The sequence below is a fragment of the Dasypus novemcinctus genome, chromosome 22, assembly GCF_030445035.2.
Source record: "Dasypus novemcinctus isolate mDasNov1 chromosome 22, mDasNov1.1.hap2, whole genome shotgun sequence".
In the NCBI taxonomy this organism is placed as follows: domain Eukaryota; kingdom Metazoa; phylum Chordata; class Mammalia; order Cingulata; family Dasypodidae; genus Dasypus; species Dasypus novemcinctus.
This window is the reverse complement of record NC_080694.1, coordinates 4,290,074-4,311,191: the sequence shown is the minus strand read 5'-3', so window position 1 is coordinate 4,311,191 and position 21,118 is coordinate 4,290,074. Positions and strand designations below refer to the sequence as shown.

The 21,118-nt window shown below is 36.7% G+C and overlaps 1 long non-coding RNA gene and 2 pseudogenes across 2 annotated transcripts in view; 2 read left to right on the top strand and 1 right to left on the bottom strand.

Annotated features, from left to right (window-relative positions):
* LOC139437364 (uncharacterized) overlaps window positions 1-21,118 on the top strand; it is a 203,252-nt gene that overhangs the window by 66,307 nt on the left and 115,827 nt on the right. The window lies entirely within an intron of this gene.
* On the bottom strand, window positions 8,064-9,111 carry LOC101425879 (DENN domain-containing protein 5B pseudogene; annotated as a pseudogene).
* On the top strand, window positions 9,188-10,117 carry LOC101425420 (homeobox protein NANOG pseudogene; annotated as a pseudogene).

Here is a 21,118-nt window from a genome sequence, read left to right as displayed (position 1 = left end):
CAAACTTTTAAAAATCAGCTACCATTTATTGTCAGTGTCACTCATGGCTCCTAAGATTTCCTAAGTTGGGTTAATGGGGTGGTATTTTGACCTTACTACAAAATGACTTGAGTCCAATTGGGTCTCATTCAGAGTTAAAAATATTTCAGGGATCCTTAATATTTTGATTTTTGTTTTCCAAAATTGGATTCTACTTTATCTTATAATTTCAGTTAATCTAAACTTGTGTTCTGTCCATGTGATATTTGACTGTGCCATTGGCTGTTAATGGAAGTTCAGCACTATCTTTCTCTACACTGTGGTGCAACTAACTTGTGGTTTTTTTAAATACTAAAATTGTAGAATAAAGACTATTTTGAATATGTGAATAAGTGATGAAGTTGATGAAGTGATGACATTAAAAAAATGTCAAGTTAATAAAAAACAAGCAAAGTAAAAATGAAACAAAACAAAACAAAAAACAAAACCTGTTCCAGTCTAGACCAGTCTAAAAGTGCATGATGACTGAATATAATGTGGTAACCTGGATGGAATACTGGAACATAAAAAGGGTTTTAAGGAAAAATAAAATATGAATATGGTATGGGCTTAATTAATAATAAAGTATTATTAATTTTTCCATTGTTTTGGTCAATGTACTATACTAATGTAAGATGTTAACAATATGGGAAACTGGGTGTAGAAATATTAGAACTCTACTAGCATAACTTTTCTGCAAATCTAAAAATATTCTAAAAATAAAATATTTTATTAAAATACAGATAAAAATTGTTGAAGCATATGTGGAGAAATACAAACACTTATTCACTCCTGTTGAGAATGTAAAATGATGCAGCTGCCATGGAAGACAGTTTGGTAGTTCCTCAGGAATTTAAGTATAAAATTGCCAAATGATCTGGCAATCCCACTACTAGGTATATACTTAGAAGAATTGAAAGCAGGGATGCGAACACAAATTTCACACTGATGTTCATAGTAGCATTATTCACAATTGCCAAAACAATATGTGACTTATACACAATGTGAAATATCATTCAGTTATAAAAGGAATGCAATCCTGATTCATGAGAAACATGGATTGGGAAGCAGACTTGGCCCAGTGGTTATGGGATCCGTCTACCACATGCGAGGTCTGCGGTTCAAACCCTGGGCCTCCTTGACCCATGTGGAGCTGGCCCATGCGCAGTACTGATACGCACAAGGAGTGCCCTGCCACACAGGGGTGTCCCATGCGTAGGGGAACCCCATGCACAAGGAGTGCGCCCCATAAGGAGAGCTTCCCAGTGCGAAAGAAAAGTGCAGCCTGCCCAGGAATGGTGCTGCCCACACGGAGAGATGACACAACAAGATGACACAACAAAAAGAAACACAGATCCCCATGCCACTGAAAACAACAGAAGCAGACAAAGAAGAAGATGCAGCAAATAGACACAGAGAACAGACAACCAGGGTGTGGGGGGGGAGAAATAAATAAACAAATCTAAAAAAAAAAAAGAAACTAGGATGAACCTGGAGGACATTATGTTTAATCAAATAAGCCATACGCAAAAGGACACATATTATATGATTTCACCAATGTGAACTGATTATAATGAGCAAACTCATGGAGTTAATCTCTAGAATATAGGTATATCAGTTTGATATGGTTATGAATTCCAAAAATAGATACTGGATTATGTTTGTAATCTGGTCTGTACCTGGGCATTATTAAGTTATGACTAGGACTTTGATTGGGCATTATCATTAGGGCATTGAGTCCCCACTTCTGGGTAGGGACTCAAGATAATAGGCATAGCAAAGGATAGAGTTGGGGGTTCTGATGTTGAAGTTTTGATGTTGGAGTTTGATGCTGAAGCCTTAAGCTGGAGCCCCAGGAATTAAGGTCACAGAGGAAAGGGAAACCAGCCCAGGAAGAGACGAGCCCTGATCCCAGAAAGAAGCAAGCCCTATGAAGAAAGGAACCTTGAACCCAGAGAGAAGGAAGACCCTGGAAAGGAAGAACCCCAGAAACCAGAACCCTCATAGCCATCAGCAGCCATCTTGTTTCAGCACATGAAAATAGACTTTGGTGTGGGAAATAACTTACGCTTTATACTTTATGGCCTGTTCTCTGAAAGCTCCTACTTCAAATTATTACCCTTTATAAAAGCCAGCAGATTTCTGGTATTGTTGCATCAGCATACCTTTGGCTGACTAATACAATTGGTTACTAAGATATAGAATGAAGGTAGAGAATTAGGAGCTGATGCATAATTTGTGCCAAATTCGTGAATTGATTATAAATGTTTGAAAATGGATAGAGGTGATGTTAGCCCATTATTCTGGGTGTAAATAAGATCATTGAATTGTGGCTGTAACTGTAGTTGAAAATGGAAGTATAGGATAGTGTATGTCACTGGATGGTAAACTAAAGGATGAAACATAAGACTGTATAATTTAGTGAACATTGTTTTTGATGATGAATGTGGTTAATAGTATAAGAAGGTACTTCCATTAATTAGAACATATCTACATCACTATTATGAGGCATTAATAATAGGGAAGTATATGGAAAAATTACACCTAATGCAAACTGTGGACTATAGATAGTAATATTTTAATATTTTTCATCAATTGTAACAAAGGTATGACACCAATGCTAAGTGGCAATAATAGGTGGCTGGTAATAAGTAAGTATATGAGGGTTTCTTTTTGGAGCAACGTAAATGTTTTAAAATTGATTGTGTTGATGAATGCACAACTCTGTGATTATACTGAAAGCCATTGATTGTACACTTTGGGTAGATTGTATGATGTGTGAATAAAACTGCTTTAAAAAAGGAATGTAGGAAGACCTGTATATTGATCCAGATTTGTAGTCAAGGGCATAAAAATGGAAGAAGAAAAAATATACATAAACAAATTTCTCTCTATTGAAAAGTAGTGTATCACAATGGTAAATGTTTTAAGGGTATTACTGCTTGGGAGAATGAATGATAGAAAGAGATGGGAGATGAAATTTAAAACCTCCCAAGTCTGTCTATTCCACCTCCTTATTGCTCAGCATCATCCCTCCTTCCAATGATACTGAACGGGGGTTCAGTGATACAGAGGAGGCTTTTCAGATTAAGACACCTTTTGTATTGAAACAAAAAATACTGAAAAATACTTGACTGATACAAGGAGTTTTACATTGGTAAACTTTATCTTTCTTATCTATACAAATACCACCCCAGTCATTTAGTTGCTACAGTAATTATGCATTTGATGGAAAACTGAATATTGTGCCCAACCACAGATGTTATTCTGAAGCTGCTGGTTAACTACCAGAGTAATGGTTACCATGGTAAGAGAGGAGCAAAGAAAATTTTAAAAAAAACGGTGCTCTCTGAAATGAAATATTTTACTGAACACTAACTAATATATCTTTCTCTATATATATCTAAGCTAAATGCAAAATATTTAAACAAATGCCCATATCCATGAATCAAATGACCCATTTGTTCTTCTCTGTTGAAATATACATTTAATCAAATATGTTGTTTTTAATTTAGCTCATTTGAATAAATATAAAATATTATTTAGTTACAAATTCTTAATCTTGAGGCATGCAAGCCTTAAATTAATGAATAATAAATAAAAATAAATTATGAATATCCATACATATATTCATATATATGTATATGCCTGCTTTGTATGTATACATTATGAATATAGGAAAAGGGAAAGGACTTTATATTATCATGTCCAAAGAAGAAGTAAAGTGCACATTCATTTACATGAGGATTAGTGATAATATATGTCTCAGAATTCATAAAATGTGATTTTTACTTGCATAACCTTGCTGAACAATGGTGTTTAACATCATTTCATATCCTTAATTGGAAATTTTTTAAATCTTCTATGGGAAAAAAAATCTATTCATGTCATTTCTTCTTGTTTTAATTGAGCTATTTGTCTTTCTGTTGTCAAGTAGTAGCAGTTCTTTATATATTCTGGATAATGAGCTCTTTTCAGATGTGTGCTTAGCAATATCTTCTCCTATTCTGTATGTTGACCTTTCACTTTCTTGATAATGTTCTTTGAGTTATATAATATCCTTACTTGTCTCTAAAGCATTTTTTTATTTAGTCTATTTTGTATGATATTAGGGTATCCATCCCAGTCTTTCTTTGGTTACAGTGTAGATGGAATATTTTTCCATCACTTCACATTACATCTAAAATAACTCTACTATAGACAGCATATAATTTGAAAATTTGCTTTTATCTCCTGTACCAAGTTCTGCCTTTTGAGGGAGAGTTTAATATACTCACATTTAAAGTAATTTCTTATGTGAAAGTATTACTTCTACCAATTTGCTATTTAATTACATTAGTTTTATACTTTTTTGTCCCTTATTTCCTCCAATAATGCTTTCTTTTGTATTTAGTTTATTTTTACCGTGTTTAGTTCTTAATCTCTTATTTTCTTTGCATTTTAATGTATTTTCTAAGTGGTTAACATATGGCTTGCAAATAAAATCTTATCTCAAATTTATAAAAATTTAGTTTGAATAACAGTTTAGCTTTTACAGCATAGTAAACTCTGTTCTTACACAGCTAGCACCTCCTTGATGTTATTCTTACATCTGTATTCTTTGTGTTCCCAATAACATGTATATATAATTATTTGTGCATTTTTCTTTTAAATAAAACAGGAAATTAAATATTGAGTTATAAGCTAAAAATAAAATTTTACTAGTTTTTATATTTACCTCTGTATTTATCTTTACCAGAAGTTTCTATTTCTTCATTTTGCTTTGAGTTACCAACCAGTGTCCTTCATTTTGAACCTGAAGGATGCCTTTCATAGTTTTGGGATGCCAGAATTATTTTTTTTCAAGATTTATTTATTTATTTATTTCTCTTCCCCCACCCTGGTTGTCTGTTTTCTGTGTCTATTGGCTGCATCTTCTTTGTCCGCTTCTGTTGTTGTCCGCGGCACTGGAATCTGTGTTTCTTTTTGTTGTGTCATCTTGTTGTGTCAGCTCTCCGTGTGTGCAGCACCATTCCTGGGCAGGCTGCACTTTCTTTCATGCTGGGCGATTCTCCTTACAGGGCACACTCCTTGTGCATGGGGCTGCCCTACGCGGGGGACACCCCTGCATGGCATGGCACTCTTTGCAAGCATCAGCACTGTGCATGGGCCAGCTCCATATGGGTCAAGGAGGCCCGGGGTTTGAACAGCAGGCCTCCCATGTGGTAGACAGATGCCCTAACTACTGGGCCAAGTCTGCTGCCCCAAAATTATTAATAATGAACTCCCTCAGTTTTTGTTTACCTAGGATATTTATTAATTTCCCCTTCAAATTGCAAGATAACTTTACCAGATATAGAAATCTTCTTTACTTTTTTTTCTTTCAGCAAGCTAAATATGACATTTTACTACCATCCCATATGCATTATTCCCAATGTGAAATTGGCTGTTACTCCTACAGGACCCTTTGAGGGTAATGAGTAAATTTCTTTTTTCTTAGGATTCTGTGATTTTGGCTTTGGACAGTTTATACTGAATCTTACTGTGGAGCTCTTTAAATTATTCTGTTTGGAGTTTGTGGAGATCCTTGGATGTGTAGAGAAACATTCTCCTTCAAATGTTTGAAAATTTGAGCACCATTTTTTCTAATCTCTTTCTTTCTCTTATCTTCTTCTGGACTTCACATAATATGTATTCTGGCTCTATTGATGGTCTTGTACAGTTCCCTTAATGTCTGTTATTTTTTTAATTGTTTTATATCTGTGATCCTCATAATTGATAATTTTAGTTTTCCTTTCTTCAAGTTCTCTGATTTGTTCTTCTTGCTCAAATCTGATGCTGAAACCCAATAGTGAATATTCATTTCATTCACTTTTTATTTGTCTTTATTTTTTAATGTTACATTAAAAAAATATGAGGTCTCCATATATCCCCCACCCCCTCACCCCACTCCTCCCATAACAACAATCTCCTCCATCATCATGGGACATTCCTTGCACTTGGTGAATACATCTCTGAGCACTGCTGTATCACATGGTAAATGGTCCACATTATAGTTTACACTCTCCCCCAGTCCACCCAGTGGGCAATGAGAGGACATACAATGTCCAGTAACTGTCCCTGCAGTACCACCCAGGACAGCTCCAAGTCCTGAAAATGCCCCCACATCACATCTCTTCTTCCCACCCCCTACCCTCAGCAGCTACCATGGCCACTTTCTCCAAATCAATGTTACATTTTCTTCAATTACTAATCACAATAGTTCATGAATAGAATATCAGTAAGTCTATTCTAATGTATATTCTATTCCTCCATCCTGTGGACCCTGGAATGGTTGTGTCCACCCCACATCTATATCAAGAGAGGGCTTAGATTCCACGTGGATGATGGATGCAATTCTCCTACTTTCAGTCATAGGTACTCTTGGCTCTCTGGTGTGGTGGTTGACCTTCATCTCCATGTTAGCTGAATGGGGTAAGTCCAATAAACCAGAGTGTAGGATTTGCTAGTCTGTTGAGGCTCAGGGCCTGGATATCACATGGACAGTTCAGAGATTCAGGTCCCCTGGGTATACACTAAACCCCAGCACAAACCACAGGTCTGATAAAATAACAGGAGAGGCTTGTGAACAAAGATCACATCTGAGTCCAGCTCCATCACACAGAAACACAAACTGCAAAGTAGGGTCAATTTACATGGCACTGAGCTCCATCTGCCATGACCATAGAACATGTGGGTCTCTGTAGCCCTCAGAAGAACCAATACCTGGGGTTGTATCTACTTTATCTGTCTCAGGTGTGCATAAGGGTGACCCTTCTGATAATCTCCTGGCTTTTTTTTGAAGACTTATAGCCATATAAACTAATTTGTCATTTCCATTTCCCCTTTTTATTCAGGTAAAAAAAGTATTTTTAACTCCTCATATTATATGTAGACTGAGATATTCTTCTGGTGTTAGTTGACTCTTTTATTAAAGGTCATTTTCTAGTTACATCATCAGCTGGTACTTGGTAGTAATCCCTCGGTGCCAGGGAGGCTCATCCCTGGGAGTCATGTCCCATGCTGGGGAGAAGGCAGTGCATTTACATGCTGAGTTTGCCTTTGAGACTGGCCACATTTGAGTAACATGGAGGCTCTCAGGAGGTAACTCTTAGGCACCCTGCAGCTCTAGGCCTTGTTCTTATTTCAGGCACACAGGCTCACAAGCATAGTCATTAGTATCAAGGGTTCATTGTTGGACCACCCTTCTTTTTTGGTCTTTGCCTAATGCTGCTCCATTAGGGAATATGCTAAAGCTCCCCTGGCTAGGAACTCAGCACTCCCTCAGTTGTCATTTTTAACTGTAACCACCATGAAAATATCCAAACATTTTTATGTACCCTGGATATATGACCTGGAGAACTCCCTGCCAATCATGTTTCCCCTGTCAATAACATCCCACACCAGTATTCCTCCCCTGCCATTGTTGAACCTCTCTGTGATCCAAAACTTCTTTGAAAATGAAGCCCAATAGATTGCCAGGTTCCATTAGTAGTAAAATGGAATATATTGATGAGTTTAAAGGTTAGCTATATAATACATATTAATTTCAAAAAATTAAGGTAAAAATAAGCTCCAAAATTTTTATTTGGCTCATTTTATAAGAGGCTTTTACCTCTTATAAATATTTAAATATTAATTGTAATTTGTATATTTATATAAATAAGTATAATATCCTAATATTTCTTGCATTGTTTCCCTAGTTTCTTTAGTTATTTGTCAATGGTTTCCTTTAGATAACTGAGCCTATTAGAAAGTAGATTTAAAATCTTTTTTCCCCTAGAATTTTCAATCTGGGTTGATTTCTGTCAATTTATGATTTTGTGATTTTTTTTTCTTCTTCTTGAGAGCATAAGCAATTTAACACTTAATTTAATGACCAGCTAATTGAATGGGTTGATTTGCCTTTTGTGAAATCATTTTACCTGGTGTAAAATACTGGTAAAGACAAATTCCTAATGGGGAGGAGAGAAGAGAAAAGTGTTTTTAAAAATTAAAAACATAAATATAGCCCACTAAAATCCAATTTAAAAAGTAAGCTGCAGTTCATTTTTTACTTTGTCAATATTCTGTACCTGTTCTTCACAGGTCAGCCTGGATTCCATATCCTGGGCAGTCCCCAATGCCTCATAATCTGTAAACATGTGTGTAAAGCATTTAGCAAAGACCTCTCAGAGCTGTACTTAGAGCTTATAGTCCTTTAGTTCTGCCTCTTCACACTGCACTTTTAAATCCTTTTATTTTTTACCGAGAGAGGCAGAGAGGTCCATTTTTCCCACAGTCACATCTGTCCTCTTGCCTGGGGCCTAGACCGGGTTTCATTGCAATGGTTTCATTGCCTTTCAGTAATTCATACATGCTTATGTTATTATTGGAGACATTGCCATTCTTTTTGTCATTGACCAAGTCTTTCTGCACCAGATTCTTCAGTTGGATATCATTCTCATTGCGATGCAGTCTGCCCTCAGGAGGGATTCCAAACTGATGAAGAACTTCAGAGAGTTCCTGGATAAAATCTAGCTTATTGGGGAACTGTGGAAATTCTTTAGGCAAACTCAATAAAATGCTTATCAATATCCAAAAAGCACAAATTAGCCTCTTGAGAAAGTTTTAGTTTGGAGCAGTCACTTTCTTCTTTAGACTGAAAGATCATCAAACAATGGACAGGAACATCAGGAAAATATAGCAGAGAAACAAGGAGGATAGACAAATAAACACACTGCCATTGAAATGGGAACACAAGTGTGGTGATACCTTCTCTCACAGTCATCAGGAATTGATGATCTTGAGAATACAGAAGGATCTGCATCTCTAAAAAAAGTAAGGTAAACCTATACCAAGTTCTCTAATCCTAGGAGCTCTAAGTCTCCTGAAGTGGGCAATCAGAGAGGGATAGTTCATTTGGCCCAGACCTCTGACAGATGATGGGTTCAAAACACCTTAAAATTTCAGCAATGGTCTTGCTGCATCGGGCTGGTTGGCTATTGTTACTGTTAAGGGAACTGCCTTCATGGGGTCTTTTAATACTTGCATACCTGTAGGACTTCCTATTTCTCTAAGAGTTTCCACCCACATAGTCTTTTAACCTGTTTTGGCCATTCTCAGAGTCCAGGTCTTTGATTCCCCCCTCCCCTCCTACTACTCAATAAACATGAGTGTGGGTCTAGCTTCTCCCCAAAGCCTACCTTACCCCAAAGCATCTGATTCTAGGGAGTCTTAACCAATGCCTGAGATTTATAAGGCTGAAGAAAATACTGCATCCTTGCCAATGCCATCTGCTGAGGTGCATCCATCAGACACAGTCTATCATCTTCTTTCTTCCATGGACCTCCTTATTCAGGATAGCCCTGATTCTTCTACCAGTCCCAAAGTGAAACAACCTTCTTCTATAGAGAACAGCACAGGAAAGAAGGAAGATGTGGGACAGGTCAAGAAACAGAAGATCAGGACCGTGTTCTGTCACACCCAGCTGTGTATACTCAGTGATAGATTTCCAAGACAGATATATCTCAACCTGTAACAGATACAAGAACTTTCCAACATTTTGAACCTCAGGTACAAACAGGTTAAGACCTGGTTCCAGAACCAGAGAATGAAATATTAGAGGTGGAAGAAAAATGCCAACTGGTCCGAGTGACAACAGTGTGACACAGAAGGGTTCCGCACCTACAGAATACCCTGATCTCTACTCTTTATCCCCAGAAACACTTGGTGAGCACTTCTAGTAACCTTCCAATGTAGAGCAACCAGACCTGGAACAACCTGATTTGGAGCAGTCATTCTTGGAACAGCCAGTCTTAGAGTGAGCTTTCCTGGAACAATCAGACCTGGTGCACCCAAGCCTGGAGTAACCAGACTAGAATAAATGAACAATCAGTTCAAGAACAGTGGAGAGGAATCCCTGCAGCCCCAGATTCAATTTCAGCAAAATTCTTCTGCCTGTGTTTTGGAGGCAACCTTGGGAAGTGCTGAGGGAAGCCATAACGTAATAAAACAAACTGTTAAGTATTTTAGTACCACACAGACCATGGATTTATTCCCAAGTTATTACTCCATAAAGTTTCATCCTGAATATGTGTGACAATGTGAGTGAAGATGAGTACATAATCCTATCTCGATCAGTGCAGAGTCTGCCTTACATCCTTTCTTGCAGAATTTTCTTGAAAAATCTGTACTGACTTTATCCTTGTTTTCATTGTGTAACACAGGGGTGGAAGTGGGTGTATTCTGATTCTAATCAGAAGTTACAAAAACCAAAACAGGCCAGTTTACCTTGGCTACTTTGGACAACAGAAAAGATAAGATTCTTATGGCCATAGAGAACTAGATGTAATACTTGGAGGATATTTTTAGGATCTACCTTTAAGAATAGGAAGTAAAAGTATAAAAATGCATGATGGAGTACTCATTTTATAGAACTGGGAAGCTTCACTGACTGAAAACCTGAATTGGTAAGATGAAGACCTAAGCTATCATGACCTGCTTCATTGATTTTCTCTACCCCTTCTGCTCTGTGTTTTACTGCCTCTAATTTGCTCATTACTTTAATATTTGTAGATAGATTTTTTGTTACATCATAATATTATAGTAGTTTGTTTGATTTATAAAGTTAAGTATAGATAAATAAAAATATATATATTTCACCTTTGGCTATCTGTGCCCTGATTTCACCTAGTGATTCAATGAGCAAAATTTGATTAATCATGGGTCTCCATAACATTTTTCAATGTGGGGGCAAAAAAATGTACCTGAAATCCTCTAGCTATTGAGGAGATTGCTATCAAAAAAAGTATTCATTGCTAGGTGGTTGGCTACACTTGACCAAACTTATTCCCTTCTACTTGTATATGTAGTGTTATTGAAACAATAAAGTTTGTGGTTATTTGTAGATTTGTAGGTTAAAAGCAAAGAACAGAGCTCACAGCTAAGAGGCAAAAAGAACAGCAACCAAGGGGAAAGGAAAACAATGGAAGAGGGAATTAAAGAAGTGAGGGAAGGGCCAGAAAATTGGAACTGTCACACAGGATCTGAAACGTTCTGCAGCTGCATTTCTGTGTGAACTTTCTATGCATGCCTCTTTTGTCACTTTTAATGAACATATGGTTGGCACTGGGGTTGGTGTATACCTGAAGACTTCAGTCTCTGGATTGGCCATGCACCACCTTGGCTCTGAGCCTCAGCAGTTTTACAGCTCCTACTCTCCAGTTTGTTGGACTTGCACAGGTCAGTAATAGGGACGTAAAGATGGTCAATCACCACACCTGGGAACTGAGAGTGCCTACAACTGCAAGCAGGAAAATCACATCCATCAACCATGTGAGATCTAAGCCTCCTCTTTATAGAGGTGGAGTGGACATCATGAACCCAGGGTCCACAGGATGGAGGAATAAAATATGGATTAGAATGAAATTGCTGGTATTCTACTATAGAACTATTGTGACTAGTAATGGTATTAACTGTAGTATTGACATGGAGAAAGTGGCCATGGTAGTTGCTGTGGGCAGGGAGATGGAAGAAAAGATGTGATGTGGGAACATTTTTGGGACTTGAAGTTGTCCTAAACGATATCGCAGGGACAGATGCTGGACATTATATATCCTGCCATAACCCACTGAATGGACTGGGGGAGAGTGTAAACTGCAATGTAAACTATTATCCATGAGGTGCAACAGTGCTTCAAAATGTATTCACCAAATGCAATGAATGTACCACAATGATGAAAGAGTTTGTTGATGTGGTAGGAGTGGGGGGGGAGGGGTGCAGAGAGGGGTATGTGGGAACCTCTTATATTTTTTAATGTAATATTTTTTGTTATCTATATACCTTAAAAAAGACAATTTAATACATTTTTTTAATTTAAAAAAAATGAGGGGATTAGTTCCACAACCTTGGCAAGGGCATGGTTAATAGATTTATAATAGCTCATCTGTTCTTGCTTGAGAGCAAAAATAGCTCTGTTCTTGCTTATCTCTGCACAAGCTGTCTCTTTTCATTGAAGTTTGAAAAGAGCTTCCTCTTGCAGTTCTGCTACTAGTTAGGATGTGAGTCTAAGGACAAGGTTTCTTGTTCCAAGACAAAATATCCTTGAAAAATTTAACTTTAACCACTGCCCGTAGCTGAATAAAAATACATTAAATATAAGCAAGAGAAATAAAGCAGATGGGGTCCTCCCTGCATATATAAAATAAAGTACTATAATAAAAGAAAGTGGACCCAAATTAAAGCCTCATTGACACAGGTACCACCAGATCACCTATGACATTAAGATTAAACTATTGATTGTTAATAAATTTCTAAACGCTGTGTGTGATAAAATTTCTAGAGTGAATCTAACGTTATCCCCACTGTCTTGTAGACTTTTTCTTCCAGAATTAAGGAAATCCACAAAAAATCAAACAGAACAACCCAAACGGAATGATTATCCCTCTCTGGTACTTCAGGAGAGGGACAGCCTCAATTGTAGAATTATAATCACAATCACCTCCTTAGTTCCAATACAAAGGAAAATTAATCTACATGGTGAAAATAAATATAACCAGTACCCTATGGGCACAGTTGGGTTCTAAAAGGATGGAGGAAGAGAGAGTTCCTCATGGAAAGTATGCCTGTAACCACCTCCTATATCTTCAATAAGGGGAAAAAAAATTAAAAAAGGAATAAAAATTATTAACTTAGCACTATACTTGATAAATATATATCTCAGAGGCATAATTTTTTTGATCCATCCATGTACCAGTTAAGCCCTGAATTTCAGCAGAGTTGCAGCCCATACTCCCAAGGAACACAGAGTATCTGCAACTACAAACAAGATATTTCCATCCATCTGCCCCATGGGATCTAAGCTCTGCACCAATTAGAATCAAAGTGGGCATCGCCATCTCCAAATCCTCAAGTTTGGGGAATGAACAATGAAGTAAAGCAGACGTTATTATTTTAATATAAACTTATTTTTCTAGCAAGGGAAGACTCTTTTCATTGATATAAAGGCAGTGACCACCTGAGGTTCTGAGGGGTGGAAGAGGGAAGAATGGGTGTAATATTGGGCATTTTAAGGACTTTGGAGTTGTCCTGCCTGATATTGCAGTGAAGAATACAGGCAATTGTATATTTTGTTATTTTCTTCAAAATTGTGCAGAACAGGATGTAAAATGTAATGTAAACTTATTCCATAGTTAGTAGCAATTCTTAAATATGTGTTCATCAATTGTAACAAATGTACCCCACTAATGAAGGATGTTGTGGATATGAGAAAGTATGGGATGGGGAGAGAGTGGGGCATAGAGGAATCCCTTATATATTTTTTAATTTAAAATTTTTTTAAAAATTTTATTTTATTTTTAATTATCTTTTTAAAAAGTTAATAGATCACACAAAAGTTAATTTAAAAACATAAGAGGTTCCCATATACCCCACTGACCACCTATCATCACCATTATTTTGAATTGCATTTTTGAAGATACATAGAACACAAAAAATGTTACATTAAAAAATATGAGGTTCCTATATACCCCCCACCCCCCCACCCCACTCCTCCCACATCAACAAACCACTTTCATCATTGTGGCACATTTATTGCATTTGGTAAATACCTTTTGGAGCACTGCTGCACCACAAGGATAATAATTTATATTGTAGCTTACACTCATCCCCAGTACATTCAGTGGGTTGTGGCAGGATATATAATGTCCAGCATCTGTCCCTGCGATATCATTTAGGACAACTTCAAGTCCCAAAAGTACTCCCACATCACATCTTTTCTTCCCTCTCCCTGCCCACAGCAACTACCATGGCCACTTTCTCCATGTCAATGCTACAGTTAATCCCATTACTAGTCACAATAGTTCTATAGTAGAATACCAGCAATTTCATTCTAATCCATATTTTATTCCTCCATCCTGTGGACCCTGGGTTCATGATGTCCACTCCACCTCTATAAAGAGGAGGCTTAGATCCCACATGGTTGATGGATGTGATTTTCCTGCTTGCAGTTGTAGGCACTCTCAGTGATTTACTCAGTAAGTGAACTATAATCCATATTTTATTCCTCTGTCCAGTGGATCATGGGATGGTGATGTCTACTCCACATTTATATAGAGAGGGGACTTACATCCCACATAGATGGTGGATGCAAATCTACTGCCTGCAGTTGTAGACATTCTTGGTTCCCTGGTGTGGTGGTTGACCACCTTCACCTCCCTGTTAGCAGACCTAGGTAAGTCCAATTAGCCAGAGAGTAGGAATTGCAACTTTGCTGAGGTTCAAGGTCCAGCTGTCACTCTTCTCATGTGGGCAAGCATGTACAGGACCGTGTAATAGGAACTGGCTTCATGAACTTCACACCTGAAGCATGAGAAGTGAAAGAAAAAATAAATAAGTGAAAGAAAAAATAAATAAGTGCACTTCAAAGGAGTTGGTCAAGAAAGTGAAAAGACAGCCTACTTAATGGGAGAAAATATTTGGTAATCATATATATGATAGGAGCCTAATATCCAGCATATATAAAGAAATACTATATCTCAAAAAGAAAAGCAACTCATTTAAACTATGGGCAAGAGCTTTGAACAGCACTTCTCCATGGACGAGATATAAAAGGTTAAAAAGTACATGAAAAGATTCTCAACATCACTAGCTATAAGGGAAATGCAAATCAAAACTACAATAAGAAACCATCTTATGCCTATTAAACTGGTGACTATTAAAAAACAGAGGGCTACACGTGTTGGAGAGGATGTGGAGGAATAGGAACACTCATCCACAGATGGTGAGAATATAGAAGGATCCAGCCATTGTGAAGGACAGTTTGGTGGTTCCTCAAAAAACTAGCTGGAGATATGCAATATGACCCAGCATCCCACTGCTGGGTATTTACCCAGAAGAACTGAAAACAAGGGCACAAATCGATACTTGCACACCAATGTTCATAGCAGCATTATTTGTTATTGCCAAAAGTTGAAATCAACTGAAATGCCCATCAACAGATGAACGGATAAACAAAATGTTATATGTGCATACGATGGTATACTAATCTGTAAGAAGGAATACAGTACTAACACACGGGGAAACATGGATGAATATTGAGGACCGTATGTTAAGTGAAGCAAGCCAAGAATTGAAGGACAAATACTTCATGACCTCTGATATGAATTAATCAAATTGAGCCATCTCAGAGATATAGAGTCTGGAAGATAGGCTTACAGGGAATAGGGGCAGAGAGGAAGGTTGTGAGACAATGCCCACATAGGCAAAATCTATGACAAAGTGGAGGTAAGCTGTTGTTGAGTGAAGGGATGTGATGGGGGTTTAGGGATACTCTTAGGTTTGGCTGTGCAGGCTTGACATGGGCTAGGATTGGGAGGATGGATCGGATAGTCCATGGAATTGGTAGGAGTGTTGAGGGGGAGCAGGTGAAAATGAGAGATTGGTGGGCACGTGGTTGAAACTCTAATGTTGAGGAAACACTTTAAACAATAAAATAAGGTAAGGTTACTGGTTTAAGGTGTTGAATGGGGGGCATTTGGGGCAGACTTCTAGGGAACGTGTGAGTGCTTATCATGTTATAGTATGCTATATCAGTTGGTGGAGACCCATGCAATTCGTGCGAAGGTTTTGTAACCCTATCATGGGGAGATGCAATATTCTCAGAGGAGGGCGTCTTTTGAGGGCATGGGTGGCTCCTAATGGATAGGACAGATGAATGTGTCAAGCCCTCAGCATTGTTGCAAGTATCTATGAATCTTGCCCCTCAAGCAGTGGGCCCTCGGGGAGGGGAAGGTTGGACTAAAATAGATGGAAGAGACCGTAATTGGGGGGCATGGAAGTGTTCTGCATGGTCTGCAGTGATGGATACAGACCATGTTAAATTTCACCCAAAATTTATAAAATTGTACAGTCTAAAATGTAAACCATAATGTAAACTGACCATAGTTATTAGCTATACTTCAATATTTGTACATCAGTTGTACAAATGTAACATTCACATGTAAAAGGACGATTGTCAGGGAAGGAGGAAAAGGGGGACAATGTTGGGTATATGGGAGTCGTCTGTTTTCTGTGTGTGATTTTACTGTGAACTAAAACATCTTTGAAGACATAATGAAAAAAAAGAGCTAAGACACTGAGGAAGAAATGGAAGAGATTTCCTTGCCCCAGTACATACAGGACATCACTTATTTTGGTGATGAAAATTAAAATGTCAAAATTTTTTACTAATATTTTTCATTTTTTTAATATCCCATTTTTTTTACTTGATTTTAGTTTTTCTAAATTATTATGTATTTTATTTCTAATGTTTGAACCTATCATTTTCCTATTAATTGAATTTGGGAATATATTAGGCTTCATTTTTTAAGAAGTTTTGGATTACAGGGTTTTAACAATGGCAGGGGAGGAATATTGTGTGGGTTGTATTGATGGGGGATGCATGGGAAGGAGTTCACCTGCACATGCACTTAGGGTATATAGATATGTTTGGATGTTCGTTGGGTATTGATACAGTGCATAGAGATTCATAGGACAACTGAGGAAGTGCTGAGTTCCCATCCTGGGGAACTCTGCCTCATTCCCCAATTGAATAGCAACAATCCCCAAGTGCGAGGACCATGACCAGAGAAGAAGTCTGGTACCGTCCTGGGACCTTGATACTGATGACTATGCCTATGAGCCTGTTGTCCTTGAACTTTCAACTTGGCCTAGTGTTGCAGGGTGCCTAAGAATTATCTTCTGAGAGTCTCCATGCTGCGCAAATGTGGTCACTCTCTAAGCCAAACTCAGCATATAAATGCATTACATTTCCCTCAACATGGGACCTGACTCCTGGTGATGAGTCTCCCTAGTGCTGAGGTATTACTACCAAGTACTGGATGGTGATGTAACTATAAAAATACTTTGAATAGAAGGGGGAAATATTAAAGACAAATGAATTTATATGGCTAAGAGATTTCAAAATGAGTCAGGAGGTCATCAGAGGGGTCGCACTTAAGCACATCTCAGCAGGATCTCAGAGACAGTGAAAGTAGATATAACCCCAGGTAATGGTGCACCTGATGGCTATGGAGACTTGCTGGCCCTACTGCCATGACAGATGGCTGTGGAGTTTGGTGCCTTGCCAGTTTGTCCTACTTTGGAATTTGTGCTCCTGAGTGTGATGGATTTGGACTCAGAGGTAACTTCTCTACACATGCTTCCTCTGTCCTTTTTATTGAAATTGTGGTTGGGGCTGAAGGTGATATATACCCAGGAGACTTGAATCTCTGGTCTGTCCATGTGCCTGCTGGGCCCTGAGCCTCAGTGGTGTTGTAACACCTACTCCCCAGTTCATTGGACTTACCCAGGTCAGCTAGCAGGGAGGTGAGGATGAACAATCACCACACCAAAAAACTGAGAGACTGTACAACTGTGGTCATGAGTGTCCCATCCAGCAGCCTGTGGTATTGGAGCCCCTATAAATGGGGAAGTGGAGTAGTCATCACCATCTCAGAGCCCTCAGGATAGAGGAATAAAATATGGACTCTATTGGACTTACTGGTATTCCACTATAGAAATATTGTGACTCTACCAATGGAAGAAGTTATACCACTGATGTGGAGAAAGTGGACATGGGAGATGCTGAAGGCAGGGAGGAGAAAAATGAGGTGTGAAATTGGAGCATTTTTGGGACTTGGAGGCTTCCTGAATGATATGACAGGGACAGATGAAGGGCATTTTATATCTTGCCATAACCCACTGAATGGGCTGGGAGAGAGTGTAAAATACAATATAAAACATAATTCACACTATGTAGCAGTGCTCCAAAATATATTCATCAGATGCAATGAATGTACCACATTCATGAAAAAAGTTGATTTAGGAAAAGTGGGGGGTGTGGGTAGTGTGATATATGGGAACTTCTTATATTTTTTAATGCAACATGTTGTTTGATCTATGTAACCTTTAAAAATAAATTTAAAAATATATTAAAAATATAAATGCACTCAAGTCCAGATTCCCAATTTAAAAAAATAATAAAAGTATTCCATGCAAATAATAACCAGAAAGAGACCTTGAGTAGTCCAGATGAATGTAAAATAACAATATTATGGAATATGACCAATAGTTACTTCCTTTCTACTGGCAAATTGTTCCTGTGATGAGAACTCTGCAGTTTTCTTCATGCAAAATGAACACTTGCTGTTAATTGAGGCAGACTCAAGAAGAGACATATTTTTGGATACTTCATTTTCCTTTAACCCTTTCTTATTCATGCTCTTTAATTAAAATAATGTATCTGGATCAATAATGATTTAGAATGACTAAAATCTTGTTCAAAATCTTTGAACAAAATTTTGTGTTTTTCTGGCTCATTAAATTATAAGATGGCAACTTGTTAACTGCTGTAAACTATTTCAACGAGATGTAAAGACTCCCCAAATAAGAATTTGGTTATCTAGGAAGAATTATGGCCTAAATGGATATTAAATAACTAAGCCAATAATTTATTTCATTCTTAGAGGTTATTATTATGTCCAATAGAGCAGTAATATAAAAATTTTAATTATGTTACAATTTCTAATATATTAGAATTAGTATTTACATTTATGTTTGTTACCCTGTTATCAATTTTCTGTAATTGATTCTATTAAATCTAACCAGACCTAACACTCTTTTAAAATTTTTAATTTCTTTCAATCTATTTTTCTATTTCTTATACAATTTTAAAATAAAGGATTTGTAACAGCTTAAAAAATTAATATACACTTTGGATAGATCATATGGTATGTGAATATATCTCAATAAAACTGTTAGGGAAATAAATAAATAACAGTGCAAAATAGCCAGAAATAGCAGTTTTGCATCGCAGGAGAAAGGGAGAAATTGAGAATTGAGGAATTTCTTTGTTTTTGTTTATTATTATTATTATTGAAATAATGAAAATGCTTTAATAATGACTGAAGTGATGAACACACAACGATGTGATTATGCCAAACACCACTGTTTGCACAATTTGGATAAATTTTATGCTTCATTAATATGTATCAATAAAACAGGTGCAGTTAAAAATAATAACAATAATATTTTAAATACCTTAAAAACAAATTACTAAAAATGAGAAAAATGTATTTTTGAATTTATAACATATCTGTAAATATATCTGTCCTTGGTAGTAGGAGGAGAAAAAGGGAAAAATAAAATTTGGGAGTCTGATAGTATTTGTGAAGTAGCATTATATAACTTGAAGGTAATTTATAATGAGTTATAGAAACATATAATTTATTTGTATATATATACTGTATATTTTGTACACATAATATACATTATAAATAAGTAAGATATGTACACATCAACACTAAAATATTAAAAATAGTTACTCACGCTTAAGCACCATTAATTACACTCACATTTTACCCCCAACATTTCCTTCCATTCCCAAAACATTACATTCAAACTATAATTTCTGCACAGATTAAGCACTGTCTCACCAATTTCTACTCCACTTCTATCTTCTAGCAATCTATCTTCTAGATTTTACCTCCAAGAGTCTGTTCACAATCCTTAGCCCATATTAGTGATATTATGCAACAGTTGTCATTTTGTGTCTGTCTCATTTCACTCAACATAAGGTCCTTTAGGTTCATGCATGTTGCCCCATGTCTCAAAACTTCATTTCTTCTTAGAGCCTAATGACATTCCATAATATTTATATACCATATTTTGTTAATCCATTCATCTGTTGATGGATACCTGGGTATCTTTTGGCAAATGAGAATAATGCCACTATGAACATAGGTGTGCACTAGTGTCCATTACCCTGGTTTCAGTTATTCTGGAGATATACCTGGAAATGGGACTACCAGATCATATGATGAGTCTGTATGATGTTTCCTAAGAAATGGCCAAACTGTTCTCCAGAATGACTACCCTATTTTACATTCCCACCTGGAGTGAATGAATTTTCCTTTTTCTCCAGGAACTGTCTAGTACTTGAAGTTTCTTTTTTATTAGCTGCCAGTCTAGTAGAAGTGAAATGATATCCCACTGTACTTTTATTTTCATTTTTCTATTTGTCAGTGATGTTGATCATCTGTTTATGTACCATACATATTTCATATTGCCATCTATATTTCCTCTTTGGAAAACTGTCTGCTCAAACCTCTTGTTCATGTTTTAAAAGGCTTGTTTTTCTTATTATTGATTTGCAGGATTTCTTTATTTAATGTTGAATATTAGGCCCTTATATATCTTTTTTTTTTAGTCTAATCGATGAACATGGAGTATCTTTCCATGTATTTAGTTCCTCTTCGAGTATATTTAGTAAGGTTTTGTAATGTTTTCTATACAAATCATTTACATATTTAGTTAGGTTCATTCCTAAATATTTGATTCTTGTAGTTGGTGTTGTACATGGTATTATTTTCTTGATTTCCTCCTCAGAATGCTCATTAATAAAAAGAAATGGTATTGATTTTTGTGTGTTCATCTTATATCCAATCATTTTACTGAATTCATTTATCTAGTAACTTTGTTGTAGTTTTTGCAAAACTTTTTATATATAGAATAATGTCATTTGAAAACAACATACTCCCATCCAAAAATATTTGAATAGTCCATCTCCTAGACAGATACTAATCACAATGTCACATGTCAAAGACAAAGACAGAATTCTGAAAACAGCAAAAAGAAAGCAATGCATAACATATAAGGGATACCCAATAAGATTAAGCACTGATTTCTCATCAGAATCCATGGAAACAAGAATATGGTGGTTTGATATATTTAATATACTAAAGAAGAAAATTTCCAGCTAAGCATCTTATATCCAGCAAGATTGTCTTTCAGAACTGAAGGTAAGTTTAGAATATTCAGTGGTAAGTGGAACCTGAGAGAATTTCTAACCAAGAGACTGGATTTTCAGGAAATACTAAAGGGTGTGCTAGAGCCTGAAAAGAAAAGACAGGAGAGAGAAGCCTGGAAGAGAGTGTAAGAAATGAAGATTATAACAATAAAAACTAAAAGTGTTTTTCACTTAAAGGAGATTAAGAGGAGAAATGAAATGGGCTACTAATATTTAATGTATGTAGAAGTTTTAAATGGCTTTACTGTAAAAGTG